We start from the raw sequence: 22,747 nt of genomic DNA, 5'->3' as shown, positions 1-22,747 counted from the left end.
AAAAAAAGCAGTAGGACTTCTTAAGACATTTTTTAAAAACAATATTATTCAGCTAATAGCCTTGTTTATACTAGCATAGTAGGCAGAAATGCATAGTTAAAACTGATAAAAAAAGATACACACAAAATATATTACTATTAAGGTGTTTGAAAAGCTAAACCACTGGTGAGCATTAAGTGGTTGGTGTAGAAGGGGAAATATTTGAAGTGATCGGAGGAAAAGTCTTGATGTCAAAGAGAAAGAAGTTCTAGTTTAAAGAATAGTCGAAGCTGTTACTTTTAAAGAGTGTGAATTTTGAAGTCATCGAAAGAGATTTAGAAGAAACCAAAATGTTCAAGCACTGACGGCTGAAGGAGAAGGAATAATTGGTGAGATCTAAGCGATGAATCAGAAAGTTCTGGGGAGCACAGCCTTGAGAGGGCAATTAACCCTAAACTGAAGTTTCTCCTCTGTGTAAGTAGCTTGGTCATAAACACACACACACACACACACACACACACACACACACACACACACACACACACACATACACACACTCCCCTTGCATCCTGACAGCAATATTTCAGGTCTTAATCTGGTGAGCAACAGGCAACATCTTCTAGATTCTAAAAATAGGTCAAAAAAGCAGAGATTAACCCTGACTCTACTACTTGCCATCGGAGTGACGCATTAGGCAGTTGCTATAGGAGGAATTGTGTCCACCCCCAAATTTATATATGGAAGCCCTACCCTCCCAAACCCCATATCCTAAATGTGACTATATTTGGAGATAAGCCTTTGAAGAGGTAATTAAGTTCAAATGAGGTCCTTAGTGTAGTCCCTGATTTAATCTGACTGGTGTTCTCATAAGAAGAAAAACTTTGGACACATGAAGAGACACCACACAAGTGGGCACACAGAGGAAAGGCCATGTGAGGACACGGCGGGAAGGCAGCTGTCTGCAAGGCAAGGGGAGAGCCCTCAGGAGACACCAACTCTGCCAACACCTTGAATTTGGGACTCCAGCCTCCAGAACTGTGAAAGAATACATTTTTGTTGCTTAAGCCTCCTGCCTATGTTTTGTTATGGTTGCCTGAGCTGACTAATACAGCAGGTAACCAGAGGATAAGCTCCACAGGGTGGACATTGTTGTCCCATTTGTTGGCGGCTACGTTCTCAGCCCCTTGAATAGTCCCTGGCGTGTAGTGGGTTCCTGCTAAGCATTTACAGAATGGGTGAATGAGTGAGTGAAGGAACCCAAAGTTCCTGAGTCTCTATTTCTTCATCTGTGAAGAGAGAGCCATAGTCCTTCCACACAACACGCTGGTCAGTACTGAAGAGAATTCATAAGTGTTTCTTTTGTCCACAAAGGACCACCCCAAAAGTGTTCTTCTTTATCATCCCCATCACCATCACCACAGTAGTATACGGCTTACAAGTACTCCCAATCTCAGTTTCATTGTAAAACAAATAGGAAAGAACTGTTTGTCTCCAAAGGGTGGTAGAAAAAATGAATTATCTGTTATTATGTGGAAAGAATGTAAGACTTGTTACGTGACAGACATTTTAGAATCATTATTATTATGCCTTTGTGTATTCTGGGGCTGAAAAGACACAGGAGTTCAGGGATCTGTAGTTGTCAACACACCTCAAAGCAGTGGCAAGAGCTTTGTGCAATTAGCATCTGAATACACAATTCTGGAACACAGGCGATTGGAAATCTCCATAAGATAGGGGTCATTTTCACCAATATTACGGTACTTACTGTACCCAAGTGTATTTTTGTATAACTCTTGTAATACTGCAAAATTGCCCCCTGTTTTATAGATAATGCTCCTCAGTAATGTTAAGGGGAAAGAAGTATCAAATTTGCAAGGTAGGCATTTTTTCTCAGCATTCAAAATATGGCCAAGAAACTGATGACAATTTAATTGCTTCAAAATCATATTCTTAGATATACACTTCATAATTTTAAAGCAATTCATCCATGTTCAATCCCTGAATTTCTGGCCCACAATTTCTTGGATTCTGTCATATTTTTGCCACTTGAAATTATTAAGGTTAATTTGATTTTAGGAAAGTGAGATTTGGAGACAGACATTTTGAGTTTCATTTCCCTTTCTACCACTTTTGATTTCCAGTGGTGCGCAAATTGCTTTAAACCCCCAGAGCTTCAGTTTCCTTATCTGTAAAAGTCAAGGTGATGATGTCAACCACACATACTTACAAACATAGGTGCTTTCAGTTAGACTGCCAGGATGTAAACTCTGGCTCTATCCTCACTAGCTGAACATCTCTGGGCCTCGAGGTCCCCATTTGACAGTCTGTCATGCACTCTGTATGATTTGGCACTATGCAAAGGCACCCAGCCAAAGGAACAAGGGCCAGCAGAATCCTCCATTTGTCGAGTCATGTGACCTGGTATAGCTCTCTGTCTGCCCCGAGGAAGAGTAGACTTTTCTACCCACCAAGATGCCATCTCCTCCCCAAACCATATGCCCACCATTAGGAGGCACAAATTCATATGTGTTACGTAGGGTAACTACAACCATGTACCTACCTCGTTTTGTACCTAACCTACTTTGAGGATTAAATTTTACATATGTATAAAAATTATACGTAATTACATAACATATATAAATATGTGTGTGTGTGTGTGTGTGCGTGTGTGTGTAAAGTATCTGCCAATGCTATTGTGCTCTATGTTAGCTGTTGGCTATAACACTAAATTCTTCTTGGCCAATCCCTCCCTTTCCATACTCACTGCCAGTGCCCAGAATGGTCCAGCCTCTCATCATTTCTTACCAAAGCAGCTTCTGTAACTTTCCAACAGGTCTCTTTCCTCCACGGTAGTCCTAACTCATTCTAACTCATTGTGCAAGTATAAAGGTGGTGTGGCATGCCTGCTGGGAATCCTGCGGTGGCTTCACCTGGAACTGAGCATGTCTTATGAGGTCCTTTATCATTGCTGCCTACCCAGCACCACCAGCTCTAGCCCTCTTGCTCTAGCCAAGTGGACAATCCATCCCCTGCCCCCATGCTAGTGAACTAGCAAGTGTCTGAATGCCCTTCCACCCATTTCCTCTGCTGACCAGATGCTGCTTACTCTTCAAGATTTACCTTCCATCATGCATTTCCAGATGCTTGTCCTAAGCTGACCTCTGACCACTCATACCCCAAAATAATTTGTTCACAGCACCCAGCTAACAAGTGGTGAAGTCCAGAATTGAATCTCAAGTTATCTGACTTTTATCACTCTTTCCATGGTGCTGTTCTGCTTTCTCTTATGTACTCAATTCAGACCAGTTCAACTGTGCCTCAGATTTCTATTCACTGAGCAAAGCTGAAGCTTACTTGGGCCCAACCGAGTTTCTCTACACCTATTTCTTTTAACCTCTAGCATCTAACCTATCACACTATTCAGCAATTGTTGACTTTTCTTATCTGTCTCTTTCTGCAAAGTTCTCTGAGCCCAAGTAGGGATTGTTCCTGTCTTGAGTACCCCAGCTCTTGGCACCCAGAAGGGGTCCAGCAAATGGTGTGGACAAAAGGGAGGGTAGGTGCATGATTGTGAAGGCCAAAGAGGCAATAGATGAAGAAGTCTTTTCTTAGTTTTAAAGTGGTACAAAATGATCATTCTGTTCCTTTGTTTTCCCCTTGCTCAATATCAACAACATCCCGTCAACAGTATCCTTCTCGTTTTCCCTCAGAACCTAGAATTGTGGTATAGGAGAGAAGAAATCTTGGAAGGCATCAGTGAAATGAAGTGAAAAGTTGCAAATTTCCATAGATTCTACTTAATATTAAAGAAGTTAGGCCCATTAAGATCAGGGACAATATCTTAGATATTTTTGCAACTTCACAGCATCTAATACACAATGGGAGTTCCAAAAGTATTGACCATTGTTTTTGAATCTTGCATTAAGTTGTATAGAATTTATACCAGAATGTTAATATTGTGCTTTTTTTCCACAAGCACAATAAGGCAATAAAGATGCAGAATTCAGGACCAACTAATACTAAACAAACAAACCAACCAAAAACAGGGTTGCTTTTAATTATTTTGTAATTTAGAGTCTATGAACACAGAAGGAGAGAGAGAGAGAGAGAGAGAGAGAGAGAGAGAGTGTGTGTGTGTGTGTGTGTGTGTGTGTGTGTAAACTTGACTGCCTTCTAAGGAAAGAATTGAGAATATCGACTTTATGGCAAATACGCTACCTGAAAAGCTTTTACCTCTAAAGGAAATTTTTTTAAGAAAACCTTTAAGTACCCTTTGAAAGAGTAAACGTTTTGGAGGATTTGAGGAAAACCCCTTATGATAGCTAAATCTTATGACCTGAAGTGGGACAAGAGTATGGTCCATGCTACTAGCTTTAGTAAGGGACATTTGGAGTCTAGAGATATATGCACAGGGCTTGAGCAGCGGACTCAAGTGAGGGAGAGTCAGAAGTGCAATGCCAAGGACTCCACTTGTCATGGTCCTTGAGGCAGCATGTGCAGAGGGCACCTTGCAAGGCTGTATTATTCAGGTGAGGTCTTCTCTACTGCGACTCCCCAAAGACCCTGGCAACCATGAGGTGGAAGGAAACACTGGCTTCTATGGGATGAAGGAGGCTCAGATATCAGTTGCTGTGGGCTTTCTGTGGCTAAGGAAGCACAGGTGAAAAGTGGTGGGCTGGGGCAACCCAAGAGGTGCACTCAGAGAGGGGATCCCCTTGAAAGAGGCAGCACTAGCAAGCCTGGATGCTTGAAAAGTCACTGGGAGTATAGATATTTTTTCCAGATGTTGATTTCCTTTCCTTCAGATATATACCCAGTAGAGAGAATGGTAGTTCTACTTTAAATTTTGGTATATATGGTAGTTTTTGGTAAATATGGTAGTTCTACTCTAAATTTTTGGGAGAACCTCCATACTGTTTTCCACAGCGGCTGCGCTAATTTATACTCCCACCAATAAGGCACGAGGGTTCTTTTACTCCACATCCTCACCAGCACCTATTATTTCTTATTTCTTTGATGACAGCATTCCAACAAGTGTGAGGCTATATCTTGTGGCTTTGGTTTGCATTTTCCCAGTGATTAGTGCTGTTGAGCACCTTTTTCATGTACCTATTGGCCGTTTGTATGTTTTCTTTGGAGAAATGTCTATTCAGATCCTTTGCCCATTTTTTAATCAGGTTATTTGGTTTTTTGCTGAGTTGTATGAGTTCCTTATATATTTTGGATATCAATCCCTTATCAGATACAGGGTTTAAAAATATTTTCTGCATTTCATAGGTTGCCTTTTCATTTTGTTGATTGTTTCCTTCACTGCACAGAGCTTTTTAGTTGGATGTAGTTCCACCTATTTCTTTTTTGTTTTATGGTTTCAGTTCTTATGTTTAAGTCTTTAATCCATTTGGGTTGATTTTTGCTTATGAAATAAGGGCCCAATTTTATTCTTTCTCATGTGGATATCCAGTTTCCCCAACACTATTTATTGAAGAGACTACCCTTTCCCCATTGTGTTCACAACAGCCAAGACACAGAAACAACCTAAGTGTCTATCGAGGGTGAATGGATAAAGAAAATGTGATATATATAATGAAATACTATTCGGTTATAAAAAGGAAGGAAGTCCTGCCATTAGTAACAACATGGATAAACCTGGAGGACATTGTACTAAGTGAAGTAGGCCAGACGGAGAAAGACAAATACCGTATGACTTCAGTTATAACTGGAATCCTGAAAAGTTGAGCTCAAAGAACCAAAGAGAAGAATGGTGATTGCCGGCAGGGGGGCGGGGGGCAGACATAGGGGAATGGGGAGACATTAGTCAAAGGATTCAAACTTCCCGTTGTGAAATGAATAAGTCATAAGGATATGATGTCCAGCATGGTAACTATAGTTAATAATGATGTATTGTATACTTGAAATTTGCTGAGAGAGTAGATCCTAAGTGTTCCTACCATAGCCTTCCAAAATGGTAACTATTTGACCTTGATCATTGAACTTGATTATGGTGATCATTTCACAATACATATGTATATCAAAGCATTGCATTGTACACCTTAAATATAAAGAATTTTTATTTGTCAATTATACCTCAATAAAGCTGGGGAAAAAGAAAAGGCCCTGGACCCCCAAGCCAGAAGACAGACTGCAAATTCAGGGCCACAGCATACAATGAAGCGGAGTGTGCACTGCTGATACCTGGAGGTACCATATACATTGATTGTACCCTCTGAGCTGGGCAGCACACAAGGTGCATAATGGGACATCAGGTCTTTTTTTCCTGAGACTCATATTTTCCCAGGAGTCATATTTTCCTGGGAGAACTGGCCCAGTTGAGATGGCAGGGCATCAGAGCTGCCATATTGTGTTGGGATGGCGCTTCTTTTCCCCGTCTAGTCCATGTCCATGTAAAATTACGTCATTCAGGGTGAGGTTTTTTTCAGACCCTGCTTAGACTGGGAACATCTTAGCTCTAGTTTCTCACAAATGAGCTAAAACACTTCTACTGATGGGAAGCTTTCCCACAAGAACCTGGTCTAACCTAGCATATGACGGGGACTCTCATCATGACCCAGAACTGGCACCCAGGGCACCCAAGATTTAGTGAGAACGGCAATGCTTGAAAACCAAGAAAATCTGGAAGCCTTTCTCTGATATTACAGGGAAAGGGCAGAGGAGGAAGAGAACTTGTCAACTGCCATCCTATATGATAAGTCTTTTCATCACCATTACACAAAGAAGCTGATGCTCAGGGAGGTTGAGTAATTTGACCAAAGGCACACAGCTAAAAAAATAGTGAAGTCCAGACTAGAATCTGGCTACCTGATTCCATTTTCACCTTTCTTTCCATTTCTTTCCAAACTAGATTCCAATCAGCTTAACAGTGGTTCTGATTTCTATCATTAATTAGAGCTGAGGTTAAACTGGACCCAAAATTTGCCTCCAGTGATTCAGGGTTAATTTGCCATCTGTTGGTAATAATAGTCAGTATTTAAAGATAAACAAAGAAATGCACTGTCTACCATTCTTACCACTCCTGTGTTGGTAAATCGTTCATTTGGTCTTTAACCAGTGCTGCATTTGGGGTTTCTTCTCAAGCCTATTAAACGTATTTGTTTCATCTTCTGACTTCAGAAACGTTCAAGAGAACACTTGAGCTGGAATGTTAGCAAGTTTGTTCTTCTTCCAGGGTCACAGTAACTATCAAAACAGAATTATGACAGTATTTTCTGACATGAATCCTTTTTCTCTCTAAGTATTCAAAATCATTTTAACTTAAGTGGTTGAGGAAAACTCTGAAGAGTAGCCGTGGTTTAAATAAAATTTGCTGGAAAAAAAAAATAGCAGAAGAAACCATCTTAATTTAACACACAAAGAGCTATATTTCAGTTTTATCCAATTAGCAGTGTTCAATATTATTAAAATCTGTTGACAAAAAAGCAACAGATGCTCCATTTTCCTTGATGCTAATTAATGAAGTTTTTACCTCTAAAAAATTTGGAGAAACCGGATCTTTTATAATCAAATAGCTTTCGCCTACACAAAATCTACGTCTGGAAAAACATGAAAGTGTGTCAATATTCAAAGAAGGATAATTATCCTTGAAGTTCTCTAGATTTTCATTTCTCTTTCTTAGTGTTCCAACTCAAAACATGCACCAATTTCTATTGAGACAAATAGTAATAATAATTGCTGGTGGAAATTATTAGATATCTCTGGCTGACTCTTTTATGATGGGAATGGCAATGATATAAAATTAGAAGATTGTTATAATTCTGACAAGAAACTCCATTAATTTTCAACCTAGAGATAATAGTTTTGGGGAATGTTCATCTTTTTTAACTTTATGGTAGAAAATCTCAAAAATATACACAGCAGAATTATGGTGAAGGCCCGATTACCCATTACCCAGCTTCAACAGTTATCCAACGTTGGACAGTCTTCATTTATAACTCCCTCCACTTCCCTGTCCCCATATTAGTTTACTTCATACACAAAGCATTTCAGTATGGATCACTAAAGGGAAGGATCCTTTATTTAAACACAAGCAAAACAGCGCCATTATACTTTTTTTTTTTTAATGACACCAACTTTAAGGTCAGTATAGAAACTTTTGTGATTATCCCATTTTTTTTTATTTGTTTTCTGAGTCAGGTGCCAAATGAGGTTTAGATCTTCCATTTAGTTGTAACAAATTATTCTAAAATCTTCCTGGTTTACAATCACGACTATTTATTTCCTGCTCATGTTACGCCAGGATTAAACTGGGCTTGGCTGGACTCAAGCGCATGCGCCTTGTAGTCCTGGGGCCCTGGCTGCAGGAGCTGCTGCTATCAGGGCGCACGGTTCTCGGGGCAGAGGTAGCGTGGGAATACAGATCCCAACCAGGCAAGTGCTTCAGAGGCTTCTGCTTATGCAAAATGTAGATCACTTGTACTCCCATTTCAGTGCCCAGAGAAAGGCAACGGCCAAGCCCTAATTCTATGTGGGCCCAAGCCAATGCCAAAGTCTTTTGTTCTGCTGAAGGTGGGGCAACAAGGTTTCCATCACGAATGTTTCTGTGGCCCATTGAAGTTTGAATGGATGACCTAGTAAATGACGATACCGTAGAACAAAGGATCAAAGCATCCTGATTCATTCACACTGATAAAGATCCATCTCCACCAGCCCCTCAAACCCCATCATTTTAAAACTGAAGTGTCAAAACCAGGATTCCAAGGTCTGGGTCCCCCAGGCCCTAATAGGTGATAAAGAAGAGCCTCGGCCACAAGCTGCCCTTGCTCAGCGCTCCAGTACCTGGCCTCCTTACCTTGAGTCATTGTTTCTGCAGCTCAAGCGGATGTTAGTAAATGCCATGAAAATAAAAAGTGGCTTCTGGGGAAAAAGACTGGATTAAACCAAGTTAAAGGTTTTCTTGGTCACAGGTCTCAGAGACATTGATCTGTACTATGCGCACAAGCCTCAAGGATGGGCATACACAGGAGGCAACATCCCTCAAATATACTGGATTACAGAATTCTGTTTTCAGAGCATCTTGATGAGGTAGCATTCTGAGAAAAGTCTTTGGGAAAGTCCAGTTTTCCCCGCAGATGATGATGTCTGATGTACCTCGGGTTTGCACTTTCTGGAATGTGCTGTTAATTCCACCCCTGACCTGGCTGCATCATCTGGCTGCTTTTCAAAGAATCCTGATGGCTGAGTCTTGCTCCGATTAAAGATGCTGATTTAATTGGCAGGTGTGAACCCCAGGGCATAGACCTCGTATAAAAAAATCTCCTCCAGGTTATTCTAATTGAGCCTGTTTTTGAGAATCCTGACCAGAAGAAAATGTACATTTCTTCTTCATTTTCTTCATGCTACTGATATGACTGGCGAGTTGTTTATTTTATCCTCCCTGGGGGTCCCATGTCCACACATCAGAAGGTTGCTTTTATGTGCTTTGAGTAACCAAACCACTGAAAACCACCTCAAGGCCTATAAAATAGCTGCATTCAAAACTGGCTGATTATCAGAATTAACCTAGGGCAGTTTGACAAACGCGTGTTCCTTGGTCTCACCTCCAAACATGCTGATTCAGTGGTGGTGGGATACCAGGAAATCTGTGTTTTTCCAAAGTTCTTCAGGTAATTCTCATGATCAGCCCACTTTGGGAACCATAGGCCTACTCGATGTAATTCCATTCTCCCCTCCCTGAGATGACCAGAAGGCAGAATAACTAATCCTGTCAAGTCCCCACATGAAAGCATTGCACTCTGAACCTATGGACTCTATCTGCATAACTATGACATTTTAATAATTCTAAGTAATATTCTCTTCCCAAGCAATACTGTGTCAGTAATAAACTGGTGTTTCATGATAATCATATAAACTTGAAGACCCCATATTTTGGCAAATTTAAGGGGAAAAAAAAACAGAGGCAAAAAAATGCCATAATTTCCATCATTTTTTTCTTGCTAGTAGTTATATAGATGTTAAACCTAGGTCTGAGTCAGAAGACAGTTGACTCAGGGAACTAGTTTATTTGGGAGATGTATAGGCCCAGCCCATAAAGAAGTAATAGACGTTAACACCAACAACTACGGTAACATAAATAAGAGTTATGTAAATGATAGAAACCAAGTTCATAAGAATATTTAATTCAGACTAGGGGATAAGGTCAGGAAGGGCTTTCCCAAGCAACTGGAATTTGGGATGAATTCTTAGCACGTGCAGGAATTAGCTTGATGGGAAGGAAAGGGCCGGCATTACAAATACCCCGTGTGCAGAGGTTTGGAGGAAAGAAAAGATAATAGCACAATTAAGGAGCTGGTAGAGCTTAACCATTCTATGCTTTGATATTTTCATCCGTGAAAGGGAATGAAAATGGTACCTACCAGATTAGGGCATCGTGAAGATTAAATTAGGTACTTAACGTAGAATGCTTAAAACAATGCCAGTCCCATGCTAAGTGCTCGACTCGTATCAGCTAGTGCTATCCGTCATTTGCCCGGTATGATCTTAGAACGAGTGGGGAAAGATGCGATGATGCAATCTGAACATCATTCTTAAGAAAGTCTCTAATCAAAAACCTCAGAGGACGATGCTAGGGAAAACAAAACACTCTGTGCAGCTGGGAGCACTATTTAGTACTATTATATAGCACTCAACGGAGGCAAGGAGGTGTGGTCTGCACAGTTTTTAAAAACTGAACTTTTATTTTTTGGTCACAGAATGGCATGTTTGTGTGAGAGTTCAGGTCTGATTCATGGCCTGAAAATGACATCTGATGTGCCTCTGATCTTCTCTGCGTCAAAGAACGTGAGTTAGTGTAGCGCGTACAGCTGAGTGTTTTCCTTCCTGATCCGGGAGGGGAAGGAGGGGAAGAGGCCAGGGCTCTGTGTGCGCAGGCAGCAATTACACTCTGAAACCCAGAGCCTGACAGTCACTGCTCCTGGGCAATCAACACTGCTTCCTGCCGCTGGGTGCTTCATGCCACCGAGGTCCTGGAACCTGAAGGGAGCAGGCGAACAGGTGGTAATTATGACTGACACAATGACGGCCTGTGCAGACATGTAACCACGGAACAAAACACCGCAGTTAGCTAACAAGAGATCGGTGGAAGTTTTTTTTTTTTTGCTGGCACTGTGTCTCCTGTCTGACACTTCTGGAATTGGAGGCAGGGAGGGGAGGCATTGTAAGCCTGGGTATTCAGAGGTATAATAGGCCAGCTGAGCTGAAGGGAGAATGCTTAACATTTGTTCCTTTAGCTGTGATTATATCAGCCCCTGTTTTCATGTTGATTGTCCACAGTGCTCTTTGCTGGCAATTTTCCCTTTTGAAAATGTGTCCTCTGGACGCTTTCTTTGATACAGTACAGCTTTCTCACACTCTGAGCCTTCTGAGCAATTTTCAATTTGTTCATGGATTTCCTGATATGGCGGTTCATAATATATACAAAAGAGGTTTTTATAATATAGACCGTTTTTTCTCTCTCTGCCTCGAGGGTTCCATGGAGATACTTTGTCCCTTTCAGAAGATAAGGAAGAGAAAAAGTGGAGAATGTTCCTGATTGGCTCTTCTGTTGGTTCCTGCAAAGTTTGTGGACATCACCTAGAGGCAAATTAACACTCCGTCTGAAAAAAAAAAAAATTGTCACAAATTCTATAATATCCAAAGAGTACCTTTGAGGCTGATTTTACCGGATTCCTTCCCCATACTAGCTTTCCTTCCCCAGATTTTTGGCCATGCCCTCCCCTGTGCTAGTTCATATGGTTCAGCGAATTATAAGTGTTCACTTGTTGGTCTTGAAGTTGTTTGAATTTCTGATTATATTCCAAGGTCTTGTTGCAGCACATCCACGTGCTGGTTGCTAATGAAAACAATTCTTGTTTCTTCTTTAAAGCACTAGATTTAGTCTTGTCTACATGACCCCATGGCATCATACAGATGTTTAGAGAGAGAATGAAGGTATCTTTGGGTGTGGGTAGTAATTTCTTAACCCCTTTATCTCCTTTTTGACCTGCTCCAAGAATAATCCATTGAAATTCTACCTGAAATAATTAGCATGTTTTTTTTTTGGTCCCCACAACTGCAAAAGTGTGAATATGTTTTAGTATAAAATTAGTATAATTTATATGATATTATAAAGTATAATACTCTCTTCCAATTCAATTTGGAACTTTCCGTTCTGTGGGTATATAACATTACAGCAAATGTTTTTTTTAAAAAAAGACATATGTTGACAGCTCTTTGTGGGACAATGGTGGTAAAAGAGGTCACGCTGATCCATGAGGACTGGCAAGGAGTTTGTAAAGCCATCCAAATTCCACCTCAACTTCTTACCTTGAACTGTAAATACCAAAATGTTTGGTTTCTGCAAAACATCTCTTAAATTTATTTTTTTCTTTAGGTTCCCAGGGACAGTGCTTCCCAAAATCTCCTCTGCCCTTGTTAGCCCTTTCCTTTTTGGGGGGGAAGGTTCTTCCCTTTTCCACCCACCAACTCTCAGGTTGCCTGCAACTCTGACTTTACTACTTTGTTTTGTTTTCTCTCAATCAACTTCACTATTAACCTTCTATCCCTTATGTAAAGATAGCCCCCAATATTCCAACTTAAACCTGACATACAGAATGGTCTTTAGTAGCATATTGTCCCTTTATCTTAGATAAACATGTTTCATAAAAATTCTCGGTGTCCCAACTACCACTCCTAACTGGAAGTAGTTCTGTCTGTTGGTTCAACCATGTTCTCTCAACCACTGGCATGATTCTTTCTGTTATTTGAGTCTTCTTTTCTTATACTTACTACCTCAGAGATTTTTGGTGTGGAGGAATCTTAGGAATGGAGACCAACCGTTGTACAGAGACTACGGCCCAAATAAAGTAAATTGTCCAGAGAAGGCCCCAGCCTTCAAGGCCCCAGAGCTCATGACAGAACTGAGACTCATTCACTCTCATGACAAGCGTTTCTAAAACACAGACCGTGGGCCAGGAGCTGTCCTAGGTGCTCTGAAGATAAACAGGAATAGGAATCCCTGGGGGGTAGTTCAAAAGATAAGTCATAAAATCAGATAAGTGCAGCAATGGAGCAGGCCGGGGCTTATTATGGGAGCTCTGTGCAAGGGCATCTGATGGTGGGACAAGGAAAGGGAAAGGCCAAGAGAGAGGAGGGCATTTTCTTGTCTCCCTCCTTTGACCTGTCCCTCATGCCACTGCTGAATGGATCTTCCTGGTCCAGTACAATTAGTGTGATAGCTCCAAAATTCCTTAGAGACAGTTGACTTGGTAAAGCCAGGGGATCTACAAAATTTAACCATGCCTTTACTTTTATTGTATCTGTATTTGGGGATGACTTGAAATTACATTTTGTATAATATTTTATTGAAGTTTCCTTCAGTAGGATGCTAACAGAAACCAACTTTGTATTTCCTATTACATTCCTTTCAAATAACCTCCCTGCGCTCACTCCTCCCTGGTCCTGAATGGAATTTCCATCTTTCCTTGGGGTCAAATGGCCCCTTCAGGTGGCCTTCCTGGGCAGGAAGGCTTTTGGACTCCAGGTTGACTTCCCTCTGTTGGGCCCTTGCCTTGCCTGGAGACAGGCCCCCTGCCCTGCCTGGGGGTTGTGCCTCTTGCTGGGAACTCAGGCATCCCTTTCTCTGCCAGCTCCAGCTAGTATGCACCTTTACAAAGTGTCTGTGTTCCTCAGACTCCAGAAGACATAGAACACTGCCTGCTCGTTTCTCTGGAAGCTCCCTCCTTTAGTTGGCTTTGATGAAGGAGAAACATGTCCCCCTCACTGCTAGGGGTACAGCACACTGACCTCTGTCCTCACAACACACCCCTTTGTAAAGACTGGAGGTGAATGGCCAAGGCTAACAGGATCCTGGCATGCAGTAGGAGGGCTTGGGCGTAGCTTTAGAGTGGGAGATACTTGACCAAGTCCTCAGCTTTTGAGGCCTCAGCTGTATGAATCAGAGAGGACTGAGGGCAAGCATCCTATTATATAGGGAGGCAATCTAATCTGGCCAGAAGGAACCTAGGGGACTTGGGCAGCAAGTACCCTGTTTTCACCTAATATTTGGGGTGCCTTGGGGGTGAGACAAAATCATGCTGAGGGCAATTAAAGTGCCTTCTCCCTACCAACATCGCTGCCACCACCACCAAGCAGCCCTTGGCACATACTCAAATTCAGTTCCATAACCCACCTGATGAGAACATTTATAAGACTTTTTCTCCTCTAGAACAAAATTTGGGGAGCAAATTATTTTTCCTGATTCTGAGCTTACCTGATTCAACCAAACGTAGCTATCCAACCTTATTTCCTGCTTTTCCCCATAATCAGCAGTCTTCTCTTTTTTTTGTTGACTTGAACTTAGTATCAGTTGGCCAAACATTTATACTAGGGTCATTCAAAATTCCTACCTCTCTGTCATGTCCTCATATTCATAATGAAGACGAGTTGCTAATAAGTTAATAAAGGATGGATAGAATGTCTTTATTTGAACCAGTAGTCACCAAATTTCAGGAGCTCATGACATGGATTTGAACAGGGTTTACTGGAGTTTTTTTTAGATCCAGGCACTCAAAAATAGAAGTTTGCAAAAAAAGTACCGTTGACCCTTGAACAACATGGGGTTTAGGAGTGCTGAGCCCCCCCACCACCACAGTCTAAAACCCATGGATAACTTTTGACTCTCCAAAACTTAACTATGGATAGCCTACTGTTGCCCAGAAGCATTACTGATAACATAAACAGTAAATTCATACATATTTTTGTTATATGTATTATATATTATATTATATATTACAATGAAGTAAGCTAAAGAAAAGAAAAATGTTACTAAGAAAACCATAAGGAAGAGAAAATACATTTAGTGTACTGTACTGAATTTATGGAAGATAATCCACATATAAGTGGACCCACGCAGTTCAAACCTGTGTTGTTCAAGGGTCAACTGTATTTCAGAAATAAGGTTCTCAGCAGTGGGATTCCAAGGTCATACTTATGGCCTCTATAGCAAGAATAAAAGATAATTGGTTTAGTTAGGTAGATCTACTTATACTATTAATGTTAAAGGAGAAATTGAGGACAACTGAGATCAGTGAGAGACCCAAATTCCTATTTTGTTTTGTTTGATGATTTTGAAGTACATGAGAAATGGGCCAGGAGAGACACTATAAGTAAAACACTGGAAAGTAATTGTATTTCTCAGTGTTGAATAGACGTCTCCTACACGTAAAACTAGCGTGTTAAATGGACGTCTCCTACCCGTAAAACTAGCGAGAATGGAGTGAATAGAAATACATAAGGGCTTAAGTCACTTCAGGCCTGAGATTCAAATCACATACTAAATGTACTAAATTTCATATGATAGAAAAACACAAAAGACCTTTACTCGCACATTTCACTTCAGGAGAGCTCATAGTAAGTCTGTGTGAGAGTGTGGAGCACAGCTGCCTGCTCCTGAGTGCCAGAGCTGTACCTGGGTGCCAGCCCCCCTGCCTCAGGCCATCAGAACCCATGGGCACGCCTTGCTGGTGATGATCCTATGTTCCCGCCAACAGGTGGCTAGCAAGTTCTAAGAAAAAAAAACCTTAACGTATGTAAGTCAGAGCTAGAAAAGTTTCTCAGACATCAAATGGACATCTCTTTCAAATCGGAGAATCAAATATAAAGGATGACCCAGAGGAAGTTCCCTTTAAGACAGAAAAGTGAGAGGAAATGGCCTGTGTTTAATCATCTTGTTTTGATGACTCCCCTGCTGCCCCCACCCCCACCCAAAATATTTGGAAAATTATCTAGATCCTCTGTGGAAAGGAAGCATTGACTGTATTTTCTTATTATTAATGAAACTTGGTTTTAGTTTTCTTTAAAAGTGAGGAATTGTATTCAGTTAAACAAGTAGAAAAGGAAGAGTGGACCCGCAGTTCCAGCTTGAAGGGACACCACATTATCAGTAAATAAGACAAGACAGGCAAGAAGGTACCATAGGAAGAGCAGGTCTTAGAATTTGTCACTTCAGCTGCCACTTAGGATCTGCTCTTGATTCAGTACAACTGAAATTGGCTAACCAACTTTATTTTGCCACATTTCCACTACATCTTCTGCAAAATAGCAGTAAGACCTGTTCTGCAGGATTATATGAAGTAAATGAAACAATCTTTTGGAAAATGCCTCAGATGTATTGGTATCCATATTAGTTTCTTTTCCCTTTGCCAAGTGACTTAGTCCATTCAGGCTGCTATAACAAAGTACCATAAACCAGGTGCCTTACAAAAACAAACATTTCTTCCTCACAGTTCTCGAGGCTGATGTCCACGATCATGATACCAGCATGGCGGAGTTCTGGGGAAAGCCCTCTCCATCTCTCCAGGGCTGCAAAGCGCCGACCTCTCGCTGTGTCCTCACATGGTGGAATTGGGACAGAACTCTCTAAAGCCTCTTTTATAAGAACACCAATTCCATTCATGAGGCTCCACCCTCATGACCTAAGCACCTCCAAAAGTCCCCTCCCCCTAATACCACCATCTTTGGGGGTTAGGATTTCAACACGTGAATTTAGAGGGGGTACACTCAGACCATAGCACCAAGAAAACATATGTAGGTGGATCCTACATGTATAGGTCAATCCCACCTTCAGTTGCACTTCCATCTGTCCCAGGAACTCTTGAACTGGCTGCACATTAGAATCACTTGGGGGAGATTTTTTAAAAATACTGGTGCCTACCTTTGACCCCAGACCAACTAAATGAGATTTTTCTGGAGATGGGCCTGAGGCATTGGTATATTTTTAAAGTTCCTCCAAGTGCTTCTGATATGCAACCAGTGTGAGAATCACTGTTAACCTCTTTGAGCTGTTTCTTGCAATGTAATTTATCAGAATATTCACTCTTCACTTTCCAATATAGTAGCCAATAACTACCTGTGGCTATTGAACACTTGCACTGGGGCTAGTCTGAAATCAAATGTGCTGTAAGCATAAAGGCAGCAACAGATTTGGAAAACTTAATGCGAAAATAAGAATGTAAAATATATCATTAATAATTTTTATACTGACTGTATGCTGAAATGATAATATTTTCTCTATTTTAGGTTAAATAAAATATATTTCTACCAATTATTTCACCTGTTCCTTTTACTTTTTTATGAGGGTACTGGAACATTTAAAATGACCTATGTTTCTCACTTTCTGTATCTGTTAGAGAGCACGGCTCTAGATCAGTGCTTTTTATAAGAGGATCCTTAGATTGCAAGTGTCATCACCTGGTAGTTTGTTAGAAATGCAAATTCTCAGACCCCGCAACAGACCTACTATATCTGAGACTCTGCGAGGCCCAGCCGTCTACTTCAACAAGACTTTCAGGTGATTTGAGAACCACTGCCCTAGATGATGGTCAAATCATACATTCTTTTGCATAGGAGTTTCCTTGTTCTCTTCCAAGTGGTCTACAATTTGGGAAAAAATGCCAAGTGGCGCTCCTCAAGGACTTTCTGTGTGAACTTAAAGACAAGAGTTCATTAAACCTAAGAGCAGCATCTTTTTTCTGGATACAAGGAAAACCCTTAGCAAATTAAAAAATTAAAGAGGTACAGTTGTATTTTAAACAAAATATTAGATTCTTGGGACACCTGGGTGGCTCAGTTGGTTAAGCCTTTGCTTTTGGCTCAGGTCATGATCCCAGGGTCCCGAGATCGAGCCCTGCGTCAGGCTCCCAGCTCAGCACAGAGCCTGCTGCTCCCCCTGCTCATACTTTCTCTCTCCCTCAGATAAATAAATAAAATCTTAAAGGATATATTAGATTCTTGACATTCTTGAATCTCTAAATTTTTTTAATTTTTTTATTGGTATGTTAATCACCATACATTACATCATTAGTTTTTGATGTAGGGTTCCATGATTCATTGTTTGTGCATAACACCCAGTGCTCCATGCAGAATGTGCCCTCCTTAATACCCATCACCAGGCTAACCCATCCCCCCACCGCCTCCCCTCTAGAACCCTCAGTTTGTTTTTCAGAGTCCATCGTTTCTCATGGTTCGTTTCCCCCTCTGACTTACTCCCCTTCATTGAATCTCTAAATTTTTTATATTACCCCTGCCTAAAATTTGTTGAGAACTTGTTAACTATCAAAAAGTTTAATATAGAATACCACTTAAAACACAGAGCATGAAATTTGTTGGGTGCTAGACATAATCATCAAAAAGTTATGGATGGTTTAGGGCGCCTGGGTGGCTCAGATGGTTGAGCGTCTGCCTTCGGCTCAGGTCATGATCCCAGAGTCCTGGGATCGAGTCCCGCATCAGGCTCCCTGCTCAGTGGGGAGCCTGCTTCTCCCTCTGCCTCTCTCTCTCTCTCTCTCTCATGAATAAATAAATAAAATCTTTAAAAAAAAAAGTTATGGATGGTTTCTGTTCTGGAGGTGATACCACCAGTCTCGGACATATTTACTTGCTCCTTGATCTGTATATTTATGCTTGTAAACTCACCCTGTTTTTTCCAGAGCGTGTTCAATCTCATCTTTCAGCCCCTTTGTCAACTCTCCTCCAAAAAGAAAAAGAAAATAACTCAAGGTCAAGCAACTCCCTCACCACCAGTAGTTTAACTTATCTGAAAGGAGATTTGAATTCTCAGAAATAAGCCTTAATTGGAAACTAGCAAATTAAACATTGACATTCAGTGAAAGCTAAGAGCTGTGTCCCTCTAAACTGAAAGAACAGGTGTTCTGAGCATCTCTGGAAGCTCTCAGGGACCACAGGCAGTCATCGGGCAGTAAGTACCAGGCACTCTGCTGAGCCCACCGGGGGGTGAGGCTCCTGTACCCCAAGCACGCCAGTGTGAATGGAAGCAGCTGGACCTGACTGTTTGTGGAGGTGGAGGGCATGACAGACCCAAAGGGAAATTTCCCAAGTGAAGGGAGACAAGGGATAGAGCTCACTCATCCATAATTTTGTCTAGATCATAGTGCCTGGAATATTTCACCATGCCAATTAATAGTATAAGGATGATAAATACAGAAGTTTGGTTTTATATGATAAACAAGGCATAAAAGTGGCAGAAACATATAAAACACTGTTAACGTTACTCTGATTCTTTTAAAGATTCTTCTAGAATTTTAGCCAAGCAGTATAGAGTAAGAGTTAAAAATCAGGCTCTAGAACCAGCTGTGAGATCCCATTCTGCCACTTGTAAGCTTTAGGACCTTTAAGAAGCTAACTTCTCTAACAGTTTCATCTCTTGTAAAATGCCATGCATCTCATGGAGCTGCTGATAGAATTAAACAGATCTGTATTTTAAACGTTTAATCTAGTACCCAGCGCGAAAGAAGCACTCAACAAATGGTAGATACTACTTTAAAAACTATCGTCAACATCAATACAATCCCTATTGTCATTTCCAAAATGCATAAACTCACACATATCAAGGAGGGAATCAATATTTTTTAAATGTCTATTGCAGGCAAGACACTGTTGGTATTATTTTACCCTTAGCAACATACTTAGAGGTAGGTGTTACTCTCTTCCTTTTACTGGTGGGCCAAGAATATTAAACAATTTGCCCAAGATCACACAGGTAGAAAGAAAGAGAGCCAGAAACTTCTACCCAAATCTAGTTGGCTCTAAAAATCTCATCTTTTCACTGTACCATATAGTCTACTTGGAATCCTTATCATTGAGGAAAAAAAAAAAAAAAAAAATATATATATATATATATATATATATATATATACCTATATACTATAGCTTTTTTCGGGGAGGGGATATTTTTTATTTTTATAGATAGAAAATTAAATTTTAACCAGAATGAACAGAAGTGCCATACATGTGAGAACTAGTAAGGTTTTTTCAGTTTTTATTTGGGCCATCTGACACATAGGGCCCTTGAACTCTGGGCTAATATTGGGTTCCTTTCAACGGCAACAGGAAACCCAGTTCTCAAGGGAGCTGGTACATCATAACAGATGCCCAGTTGCATATATGTTTAATTTTAACAAATAGTTTTTCATAACTATAGGATTTTCTATATTTATTAAAAAAATCTGGCACATGAGAAAATATCAAATTGTGCTATTCCACCTCCATATGTGCCAGTTATCTATAAATATAGAAATGCAATAATTATCGCTGAAACTGTTACTTGTTAGATTTTTGAAAACAGATAAATTATGAATATGAATTTGAAAAATAATTTAAGGAGTTAAGAAATGGATAAGGATCCAGAATCACTGACTTTCTAAATCAGAAAGGACCCTGGAAGCCACCCAGTCCAATACCCAGACGAGGTGTTTGAGTGTGCTCCACCACGTGGTTTTAACACCTGCAGGGACAGCAAGCTCACTACCTGTGTGGGCTCCCATTTGCTGTTGGATCACCCAAAGGAAAATTCCTTCCTTATGTTTATGCAAAGTCTATTAATACTAATGCTACTGTGAATGAAGCCACCCATACATGTCAGGCACTGTATTCATAGTGTTAGAGTCATTACATCCCAGAGTCTTTAACACATGTTATGGGACACTCATACACTCATATGTTCCCATGAGACGCTTTAATCATGGCACCAAACATGACACTTCTAATGAGTGGCCTAGTCTACCTGTCTCTAAGGACTATGCTCTTTCCACTGCATAGCAAGGCTTGCAGGTCCCAGGTGGTGCTGGTACCAGACTGCCTCCCTAGGGTAGCACAGGGCACGTTCAGTCCTATTTCCACAGGACATCTCCTCAAATATGTGACTGACATTCATCATGTCTCCACAGACATCCTCTTCTCCGGGTTCAATAGCCCTGATCCTTAATTTTGCGCACATAATAAAACTTTGTGTTTCTTTGCCTTTCTGGGAACTCTCCTATGGGATACATTCTAATTTGCCAATTTTCCTTTTCAACCGGAACGACCAGCAGGAATGACCTGAAGAGTGAAAAACAGATACCCATCATGACCTCGCTCTGGATACCTTAGTTCCATCATGGCAAACTTCCAGCTTTTCTGACAACCCCATATTGTCATCAACTCCTATCATCTTTATAGTCAACAAAATCCCCTAGTCTTTCTTGTTTTGGATCCTTCATCTAACAACACCTCTCTTGCTGGAAAAAAATGTCTCGCCATATGATTCACATGGCAAGTGACTGCTTTTTATACATTCCCCTACCTGGCTACAGCATTTGGCCTGGAGTGGTACAGGCAAATTAGAATCCTTCAGAAGAATTTATTTAACTGAGGCAGGAGAATTATTTTATTCCTATTGACTAAACTAGAAACATGTGAGACTGAGAGCTGTTCAAGGCCAGAGTTCCTTCCTCATAGAGAAAACAAAAAATTCACAAGGAGAATCAGAAATAAGGCAACTTGAAAAAGTCCTAACAGCACTCAAGTTCCAAGCCCACATGGTTTTCTTATAAGAGCCAAAAACTTCCCTCTGTGGTGTCCAGGAAAGTTAAGTTTGTGCCCCTTGTAACTCCAGGAGTCCTGACTAATTCACTGCTACCGTATCTCTGCTTGAGCAGTTAGTTGGCTTTTGGGATCTAAATGCTGGCTCCAACATCTATTTAATATTCTTAAATTCAGATCATGCTTCCATCTTATAAAAATACTTTGGACTCCTAATTTGATTATCCTTTCTAGCTTCATGTCATCTACAAACTTGATCATTTAGCTAGTAGACCTCTCATCCAAGTATTTAACAAAAACTGTAGAGCAGGGCAAGACGGTAGGATGGGACTTGATGAGACTCACCCATCAAGAGTGAATTAGTCTATCAGTCAGCAATATCCCCATGGCTTAGTTGTTCAGTTAGTAAAGAACCGAGTTCAAGTGTTGACATTTCTACAGTGAGTCTATAGTGCAAACTCCCAGCACCCAAACACAATCTTTCTTCTCTATGATCCAGCATTCCCATTACTGAAGTACCTTCCAGGATTGCAAAGCATAACGGGAACAAATGGCAATGTAATTTAAAAAATCAAGCATTGGGTTGAATAGCAAGAGACAAGGGAAATCCAAGACTTGGAGAGATCTCGTTCTCATTTTATGGATGAAGAATCCAGGGTCAAGGGACCCAGACCTTGCCATTCAGCTTGTTAAGTGTTTAAGTTCTTTTTTTCTTAAATAATGAATGTGAAGAATTAAAATGCTTTCAGCATCTATTTCATGCATCTGTTGAAATAATTATGGTTTTCCTTACTCAGTTATGTGCTTTTTCAATATAAGAAAATGATTCCTCTTAAAGCTAGAACCAGGCTGACCTAGATGACAGATTATCTGGGGGTGGGGAAGGGTGTTGAAAGTGGAAAGATGGTAAAAGTATGAGGAATAACCAAAGATAAACTCTATACATTTCAAAACTGCAGTGTCAGCTTCCTCTGGGCTTTGCCTCCATGAACAGCAAAATAGTGAACAATGAATAACCTTTGTAGTCTCATAAGCTTGAGTACAAATCACTCCACCTCTTTTTGGCTGAATCCTGGTGTGAACACGCCCACTTCACAAGGCTGGTGTGAGGCACAAATGGCTATACTGTGTAAAGAATACTGCCCAGCTCTGGCTACATAGTAGTTTCTCAGTAAATTTTAGTGCCCTTCCCTCCCACTTTATTTCTTCTGACAATATGTTAAAAGGTATAAAAATATTCACTTTCACTTTGGAGAAGTAGGAACAATAAAATTCAACTTTCTGAATGGCTAAACAAAATGTGGTATATACAGACAATAGAATATTATTCAACCTCATAAAGGAAATTCTGCCACATGCTCCAACATGGATGAATCTTGAGGACGTTATGTTCAGAGTTTTT

This window comes from Zalophus californianus, chromosome 7, assembly GCF_009762305.2.
Source record: "Zalophus californianus isolate mZalCal1 chromosome 7, mZalCal1.pri.v2, whole genome shotgun sequence".
Taxonomy (NCBI): Eukaryota; Metazoa; Chordata; class Mammalia; order Carnivora; family Otariidae; genus Zalophus; species Zalophus californianus.
The sequence above is the reverse complement of the archived record's forward strand: the minus strand, read 5'-3'. Positions refer to the sequence as shown.